We start from the raw sequence: 9,212 nt of genomic DNA on the forward strand, positions 1-9,212 counted from the left end.
ACAAACATTTGTGACAACTAGACAAAGCTACAAAAAAATTATGACGATTTTTCAAATTCATAAAACAAAATGGTGGTCATTTAAAATTTTATTTCTTAAATAACTCAAAAACCATTGATTTTACAAATATTTTAAATGGCCACCATTATGTTTTATGAATTTGAATAATTGTGATAATTTTTTGGTAGCTTTGTCTAGTTGTCATAAATGTTTGTGCAAAGTTTCCATTTCGTATGTTTAACCATTCTTTAGAAAAAAATTAATAACTGAAAAACACAAAATGGCGGCTGTGTGAGTAACTAAAGACTTCCGGACAGTTTAAATATGATATTTAGTTATGTTTCTTACCCAGGAGCAATGCCCTAAAATATTGGTAGAGAGTTCCGGGACACCCTGTATAATAATTTGATCAGAGTTAATTTTCCTACTACTGGATATTGAAAATTTTAATAATAAAATAAACAGTTACCTTGTTCAATATCTTTTGGTGCTATTAGATGACGACCGGTTTCGTGACGACAATCACATCATCAGGTCAATCCTCGTAGAACGATTCGTTATAATAAATACATAAAGTTTTTACCGAACACAAGACGAAAACACATCATATTTACAAAATATTTACACACAGAAACCATCGCGACATAAGCGTGCACGCATCGCGATGGTTTCTGTGTGTAAATATTTTGTAAATATAATGTGTTTTCGTCTTGTGTTCGGTAAAAACTTTATGTATTTATTATAACGAATCGTTCTACGAGGATTGACCTGATGATGTGATTGTCGTCACGAAACCGGTCGTCATCTAATAGCACCAAAGGACATTGAACAAGGTAACTGTTTATTTTATTATATATAATAATTTGTTTTAGCGAATTTCCCTATAGGGAAGTAGCTATTACCGTAGGTCTCATGGTAAGACCTAAGCCCGGGACCGATTTACTTTTTCATTTTGATGTCCCCAGAGGCCAAAAACACCATTCGTTCAAATTTTTATATATCTATATATATATATATGTGTCCATCCGCACGATAACTTGAGTAATTGTCCGATTTTGATCAAATTTGGTTTGAAGGTGTAAGGCGGGATAAACTTGAATGAGTTCGCGAACCAGCATGATCGGACTACGGGAACGGGGGTTTATGGGGTAAAAATAGGTTTTTCCAATTTTTGACCCTAAAAACACAAAATTTCACAATTTCTTTTAGAACCATTTTGTAGAGCTTAAAAAAACAAATAATTTAGTATATTGAAGCGTTATTATGCGCCTAATTGTTACGGAGAAAATTCAAAAAAATTGTAATTTTAAAATTCCCATGTTATTCTTATGGAGAATAAGTCAACTGTTGTAGTTTGCTTGTTTATGAACTTGTTTTGATCAAATTTGGAAAATACATTAATTTCTTACTAAACCATAGTACCTTGTAACATTTTACATGAAAAAAACTTTTTACCCTCCCTGTTGCAGCAAACCTAAATACTCATTAAACTAATTCTGTTTAAATAGGGAATAAATGTGATATTTTTAAGGAGACGTCTTAGTTAAAATCCAATCAGACAAATGGAAATTCGCTAAGTCTGCAGGTTTGCTGCGGCGGGGGTATTTTTTTTCACTAGCGCTTTCAAAAACTAGGTTTCCATCTTCAGGCTGTGTTTACACTAGTACAAAAAGTAAATATTTACTTGATAAATTAATTTTAAACAAAGTTTAAACAGATGATTTATAGGATATTGGAAAAATAAAAAATAATATTAGAAAAATTAATCTTTTGAATTTTGGATGTATTACGGTGTTGTTCTTGATGTAATTATTTTCAGTAATTCCGAATTTATAATGGGGCCGTCTTCATTATTTAACAAATAATTTTGGTCTGTTTTTTTTTTTCTAAAAATAAGATTCCCACGCATTAAGATGTTGAGGTTTTATAATAATAATGGTTACATACCTTACGTCGTCAATCCTAAAATAAGTCTATGGCGACTAGTTTCGAAACATCAAGGTTTCATTGTCGAGCCTCTTGCCTTTTAAAAACATTGTGACATCTTGTCGTCGTCATTATACACAGTACATTTAACATAAACACACGAACACGGACACATACTATTTACAAAAATGAGTGCGCGGCCGGCCATAAGTAACGCGGTGACGGACACGATGCAACTAACGTTAGTTGCATCGTGTCCGTCACCGCGGTACTTATGGCCGGCCGCGCACTCATTTTTGTAAATAGTATGTGTCCGTGTTCGTGTGTTTATGTTAAATGTACTGTGTATAATGACGACGACAAGATGTCACAATGTTTTTAAAAGGCAAGAGGCTCGACAATGAAACCTTGATGTTTCGAAACTAGTCGCCATAGACTTATTTTAGGATTGACGACGTAAGGTATGTAACCATTATTATTGTCAATAATCAATCCTGGAGGCAATGATGAATAAAAAGGTTTTATAATTTGTTTTAAAAGTTTAAGGTTTCCCAGATTGAAAATATGTCTTGTTAATACTGTGGCTAGCAAGGGTTTACTTAACTTTACTGACATATTACTACCACTGAGTTCTTAAATTAATAAAACAATCAAAAACTAATTTTAATCATATAACAATCAATTATAACAGTGCTAATCTAATGGTAATTAAATAATCTATATTCAAATACCAGTATCCTCTCCAACTACCAGAAAAACAATTCAACTACTTGAGGCCTAAACAGATTAACAGAATCATATTATATACTGTAGTATCAAAAATATAAGTATTGCGACCATTGCAACTGTCGGCTACTCTTTCACCACTTGAAAACACCCATAATCAACAAGCGCAGATAGCTCAGGAGGAAAGATAAGAGGCTCATAAGGCGAAGGTACCAGGTTCGAGACCCGTCTGGGTCAAAACTTTTTTCTCGTTTTTTTCTTCAAAATTTGTGTTTTAACTATTTAATCAATTTACTAAACTTATAATTAAGCTTTTCATACTAAATCTATATTATTTTTTGTTTTTTATGTTCAGGCCCTGACCACACTTTATCCCAGGGACATCCCATAGTAGTCCCATATGTCCTGAGAATGTCCTGAGGACTACCCTGGGATGACCTCGGATGTCCCACGGATAGGCTGTGACCTTATCCGTAGGACATCCCCGGGCGGGGACATTACGCATTCCTGTGGATATCCTGGGATATCCCAGGTTGACCATAGGACCACTATGGGATATCTTGCATATCCTGTCGCAATATCCGTCGGATGTCCTGAGGAGAAAGTGTGCTGTCTGGGCTGTAGTATGGTTTCTCCCTCAACAAGTTTTTCAGGGCTGTACAAAAGGCCGTTTCCCCTTGGTTTTTGATTGACGTAGGCAGATGGTTGTAAATCTTCAGGGCAAGCGTTGGGAAAGAGTTTTTGTGGTTTTAGACAGCCGGCAGAAAGGTACAGAAAGGTCCAGGTCGGAGCGATGTCTTGTACCATGGCTATGAGCAGTATTTCTTGTAGGGAATTTATGTAGGTTTGCCTTCACATGGTCGGCTGACAAAAAAATTTAATGTTTTGGATCAATTGCAAAACCAAGAAGATTTACGTTTGGTACATCTTGTACGTGGGCAAGGTGACTGAGAGTACAAGTAAGTCTCTGCGTCTTGTCTTCGTTCAGTTTTAATTTGTTGGACGCAAACCAGTGTTTCGCTTCCTCAAATTGGATGTCAGCTGTCTCAAGTGCAAGAGTAGGATTTGCACCAGACGAGAAAAATCCTGGAGCGGCCGCTCCAGGACTGCCCGGCGATACCTGCCCAGCGAGACCTGCCCAGCGAGACCTGCCCGGCGAGGCCTTACTATCGCTAAAAATAAGTAAATGTTTTGGAATGAAAATAATAAAATAAAGGACAGACAGATACATGTGTCTAAAATATGTCTTATTTATTATGAATTATTTCAATTGTTGTATTGATTTAATAAAAACCTACAAACGACATTTAAAACACAAAAGAATACAAAACATCGTTTGACAGCCGTCGGCGGCAGGATGACGGAACCCGAGCCTCGCGGCAGCCACTGGGCCACCCCGGTGAGTTTGAGTGAGTCATTGCCCCCAGGACACTCTCGCCGAGCTGTTCGCCGAGGTGCCTGTCGAGAGCTTGTGCGAGATAACCGTGTACATTCTCGCTTTGTCTCGCAGTTGAAATGGAGGCAAACTTCGATGTGGAAGTAGCGCTCACCACTCGTGTCGCAGTCTCGGGTCCTTTGACTCGTGTCAAAAAACCTACTCCAGACAGAGCGCTGGCGAGCACGAGGCGAGGCGAGGCAGCCCGAGTCAAGGCGAAAGAAGACGAGCGCACCGAGTAACTCTTGCACTAACCAACGCTCGCCTTTAAAACCCCCTTCACAGACCAACTCCCGAAAATACAATAAACCTAAAATGACAAAAAGTAAATAATATAGATAAGATAGCCTATGAGCATATACTATTTACAAAGTGACGGGACGACAATCCACAGTGAAAAGAGAAGTACTCATTTTTTATTAATGATTGTCGTGGACGATATTTATGATATCCACTATGGAATTGAAACAATAATATGTGCAATTAGCAATAATATTAACGGCCATTTTCAGAGTGTAAAATATTCATTTTTTTTAGTCAAAATGCTTAAAATGACGACTTATTTGCAAGTTTTACCAAAATTTCCGGGGGCACCCCCGGACTCCCCTTTCTGCTGCAGGGTATTCCAGACCCCCCGGTTAGCGTTGTTAAACAAGATTAAGCATACTCCCTAAAGCCGGGTTTTCCTAGGGGCGGAATCGGCGAGCGGAGAGAGGAACGCGGAGAGCGGAAGCGGACTCCACTTGTCTTAGGCAATTTAATGTTACTGTTTTCCTAGAAGCGGAGCGGAATGCCATGTTAATTTCAATTCCGCTCTCCGCTTCCGCGCCTAGGAAAACCCAGCTTAAGGAGTAAGCTTACTACGACTACATAGTGTAATATCATTTTTTTGTGTAATCTATGATTGTACAAAAAATACTATGATTGTTCTCTCTCATTCCACCATTCCACTCTCATTCTGATTCAGTATCAGTTTATTTTGAGCAGAGTGGAGTCAAGGCCACACTAGAGTTTTTTTAGTGTGGCCTTGGTGGAGTGGATTAGCGTTAGCGTAGAGTAGAGTAGAGTGACGAAAAAGCAAATAAAGAAAAGACGTTAGTTAGTTCACAGAGGATACGCGTCCGGTAACCAGACGTGGATTAGGCGTCCGGTAACCAGACGTGGATTAGGCGTCCGGTAGGGGGTCCCGGAACGCCATTACCACAATGATACGATATTCAGCCATCAGTGTTCGTGGTGTAGTGGATAGAGTGCTCGACTGATGTGCGAGAGGTCCCCGGTTCGAAACCCATCGGTAACTTTAACTTTTTGTCACAGATTTTGCTTTGAATGTAATTTCTTCTTAACTGTACATCTTTTGTTAGAATTTTTGGCATTTATAATTTTATGTTATGAAGAGAATTGAACCTTCATTTGATTTTTTTCACTATCAGCAAGTTTGGTTGGTTAGGTTAGGTTATGACAGTAACTGCCGGACGCCTAATCCACGTCCGGTTACCGGACGCGTATCCTCTGCGTAGTTAGTTTGGCTGTGTGTGTGTGCGCGCGCTTTATCGCTGGCTTGCCTCTTCTTCTTCTTGTCAATCTGATCTTGTTGTCTTGTCTTGAGTTTGAGTTTGAGTATGAGAATGAGAATGAGAGTAGTGAACTGAAACAGTGAAAGTGTCAACGCCAAGTGCCAACGGTGAAATACTGAAATGGCGCCAACAACTACTGTCGACCAGTCAGTTTATTTTCAGCCTTATTGTAGCAGATTCTTTTTGTTTGAACTTTGAAATCGTTGTCTTATATTCAAACAAACAGTTGAATCGAAGTGTACTAACTGCATATAGAGATTAAATTAGTAAATATGACAGCCAGACTAAGACATCGGTTTACTCACGTACTACCGGTAAGTCATTTACCTACCCTAATGTACAATCATTCCTATGTTTTCTTGAGATTTTATGGTCAACGGTTATCTGCATTAATAACAAAACACGATGTTAATACAACTTCAAGAATTATTGTTAAAACCTTACCTTGATCATAGGTCTACTTAAGTTAGTCCTGACTCGTAGGCCCTAGGCCTAGCCTATTTGTCTTTTAAAAGCTCAAAGCAACTTAGGTAAACCTCAAAACAGTATATTAGGCCTAGGCTGAGAGTAGGTTCAGGCCCTGCCTAAGACTTCTTTCACACCATTGTGGTCAGAGCCCGTATCGGTTGTAGATGTTATGATGATGTAGCCTACATTAGGCGCGTTTATCCGTTCATTTTCACACTAACTTAAGTTAATTGCTCACCTAGACTGTAGTTAAAACTTCTTGGCGCTAAAAGACACCCAAAAGATCCAAAACTTTAAATTCGGGCATGTAAGTTATTGTAAGATAGGCCTAAGGCTGTTTTGTACATTTGCTCAAGGTTATAGCTTAAGCTTACACTAGGCCTATTGGTTAAGTTAAGTTACACATTCATTGATACTTGATACTTGATACTTACTTGATACTTGGTTACTTCATCTTTGACCAACAAAGTTGGATAGATTGCGTCTTATTTACATTAAAAACATTTAAACACAAAACATATATATACAACTAAGCAACAATGGCGGGTATGGCGGTATTATTTACAAAAACCAGAGGCTCGTCAAAGATTTCTTGCCAGGAGTAAAGCGGTCTACTAAGCAAACTCTGGCGTAGCGTCAGCTTGAATCTCTTTTTGTCAAGAGCACGAACTCCTATCGGCAGTGTATTGAAAAGCCGAATAGCAAGTGATGGGTAGGAGTTAAGAGTGTGACTGAGTCGGCAGCGGGGCAGGTCAAGATCACATGCTCTGCGCGTCCCATAATCATGCTGTTCGCTTCTAGTTATGAAGGATGGTTCATTTTCTTTCAGGAGGGCTAGGATGTTAAGCACGTATTGGCTGTGAATGGTCAGGATGCCAAGCTCCTTGAAAATAGGCCGACAATGGTCAGTTGAACTTGACGATGTTATTATACGTACGGCCTTCTTTTGAAGTAGCAGCAGACTTTGGGTAGCAGGGCTATGTCCCCACACAGCCAGTCCATAGTTTATGTGGCTATGGAAGAGAGAGTGGTAGACCATTAGCAGATAGGGACGAGTGATCTGGTACTTTAGTTTCCGTACAAGGAATAGAATTCTGCTCAATCTAACGCATACCTTCTCAATATGCTGACTCCAATTGATCTTTGAGTCAATCCAAAAGCCAAGAAGTTTGACTGCCTCATCGTCATTACCTTTCTTCAGAGTGCCTAGTAATTGGGTAATTGGGGGTAGCCTAGGCTACAGACTGGTTTTGCTTGGATGTGAGTCAGGTTTTGGCCTGTCCTATGTCCGTCAGTAGTTAAATGCAAATGGGAAGTTAGGTTAGCCTAGAGGGAATATGGTTGTAGGCTTACGACATGTGACTTAGGAGGAAACTTAATCAATCATGTTTGATTCATTAAAACTTTAAAGCTAGGCCTAAATAGAGGCTAGTCCTTTGGGACTTAGAAAGATAAAAGAATAATAAGTTAGCCTTGGCCTAAACTCACCGGTCTGTTATCAGTCATCAGTCACATTACAGAAAGTTATTCAGCCCAATAAAGCTTAGGCCTAAACCTAGAATCTATGGAAATTTCCGGTTTTTTGTCTAAATCAGTTGCTATGCCATAATTTCGCCACTACCATGAAGTATTAGCCTACTGGATACAATAAGTTAATGATGTCTAACTTAGGCTCTATGCGGGGGGCCGGGGGATATGCTGGATCTGATGTTAAAAATTCTGCCGCTATCGTGGAGAAGACGATGATGTCTTGGCGTTTACGAAGATGTTCAAGATTACCAACTTAATCTAACTTGTGTTGAGGATTTTGTCCTGATCGCAGAAGACCATTGTAACTTAAAGTCTTCATGATCACGAGAGATGTTCAACATTTTGCCGTGATAGCAGGATACGGTGACAATGTTTTCTTCTGCCTTCCCGGAACTTAACCCTTTCAGACCCAGCACACTCATTTGTGTAGGTAAATTTTTAACCTAACCAACAGGATTGTGTAGGTTAGATGTTTATTTGTTTTTTTGAAGTTTCTGGATCTTTCTGTTGCTCAGACCTGTACGCATCGATTGTGTAGGTTATGGAGATCAGCTGGGAATTTTTGTTTTGCAGTCTGCCTTCATGTCTTATGGTAACACTGATTGTTTTGTTGCAATGTCACGGTAAGATGAGAAAGAGGCAACTGTTAAGGCTAATGACTGTTTTATTTAGCCTATGTTTTAAACGTACCCAATGCTAATTATTGTTAAAACTGAAATGGTTAATATGGTATTATGAAGGTTTCGTCTTTAAAACAAACCTAATTAATAATTTTAGTAGCCTATTTGAAATCTGGGTTAAAAACCAACATTTATTCAAAATTTGGAAATTTTTCAAACTCAAGACTTAACTCTCCGAGCGTCACTCGTCGAAAAATCGACGCACGACACACTTTGTGTAGTGTCACGCGTCGATTTTTCGACGCACGAACACCGTTTACGGCGAAGGCTATATGACTGACTGAATCGGATTGAACTGGATCGAGTTAGGTATCGTTCTTTTCGTTAGATTCTAAGCTTTCTCCGGAGGTCTGTCTCTAAGCGCTTTATGTTCTCCGAGCCGATCGTAATTGTAGCAGACAGCTGACGTGCGTATTTGTAAACAGCTAGGTTACCCTCGGACCGATGACTGATGTGTTTTATTACGTTTATCATTGTTTTAGTGTTAAAAATCAAAAGTAGCCTAGTGATATACGTGGTGCATTATAAGAAGATTTAAGTGATTTTGAAGGGCTGGTTGATGATCCTGAAGAAGTAGGTAGTGATATTGATGCAAATTATCAGCCAGATTCCTAGCTATGGTTAGGCTATGCATTCTTAGCTAAACGCTATGTATTGAAATCTGTTTTTTGCCCATAACTTATTTATTTGCAAATCTACTTCCTTATATTATTATACATTTGTAATCCTCATAGAATTTAGAACAAAGTGGCTATTTTCAAATATTTATAGGCCTATAATTTATACAATTTCATTTGAGCGCGAACTTATTTTTTTTTTTGAAAATTTTCCAAAATATTTTTTTTTACCTAAAAAATTTTTTTGAAACAA

This window comes from Macrosteles quadrilineatus, unplaced genomic scaffold (assembly GCF_028750875.1).
Source record: "Macrosteles quadrilineatus isolate MER2022 unplaced genomic scaffold, UCM_ALF_1.0 Scaffold_6__1_contigs__length_79288215, whole genome shotgun sequence".
Lineage (NCBI taxonomy): Eukaryota > Metazoa > Arthropoda > Insecta > Hemiptera > Cicadellidae > Macrosteles > Macrosteles quadrilineatus.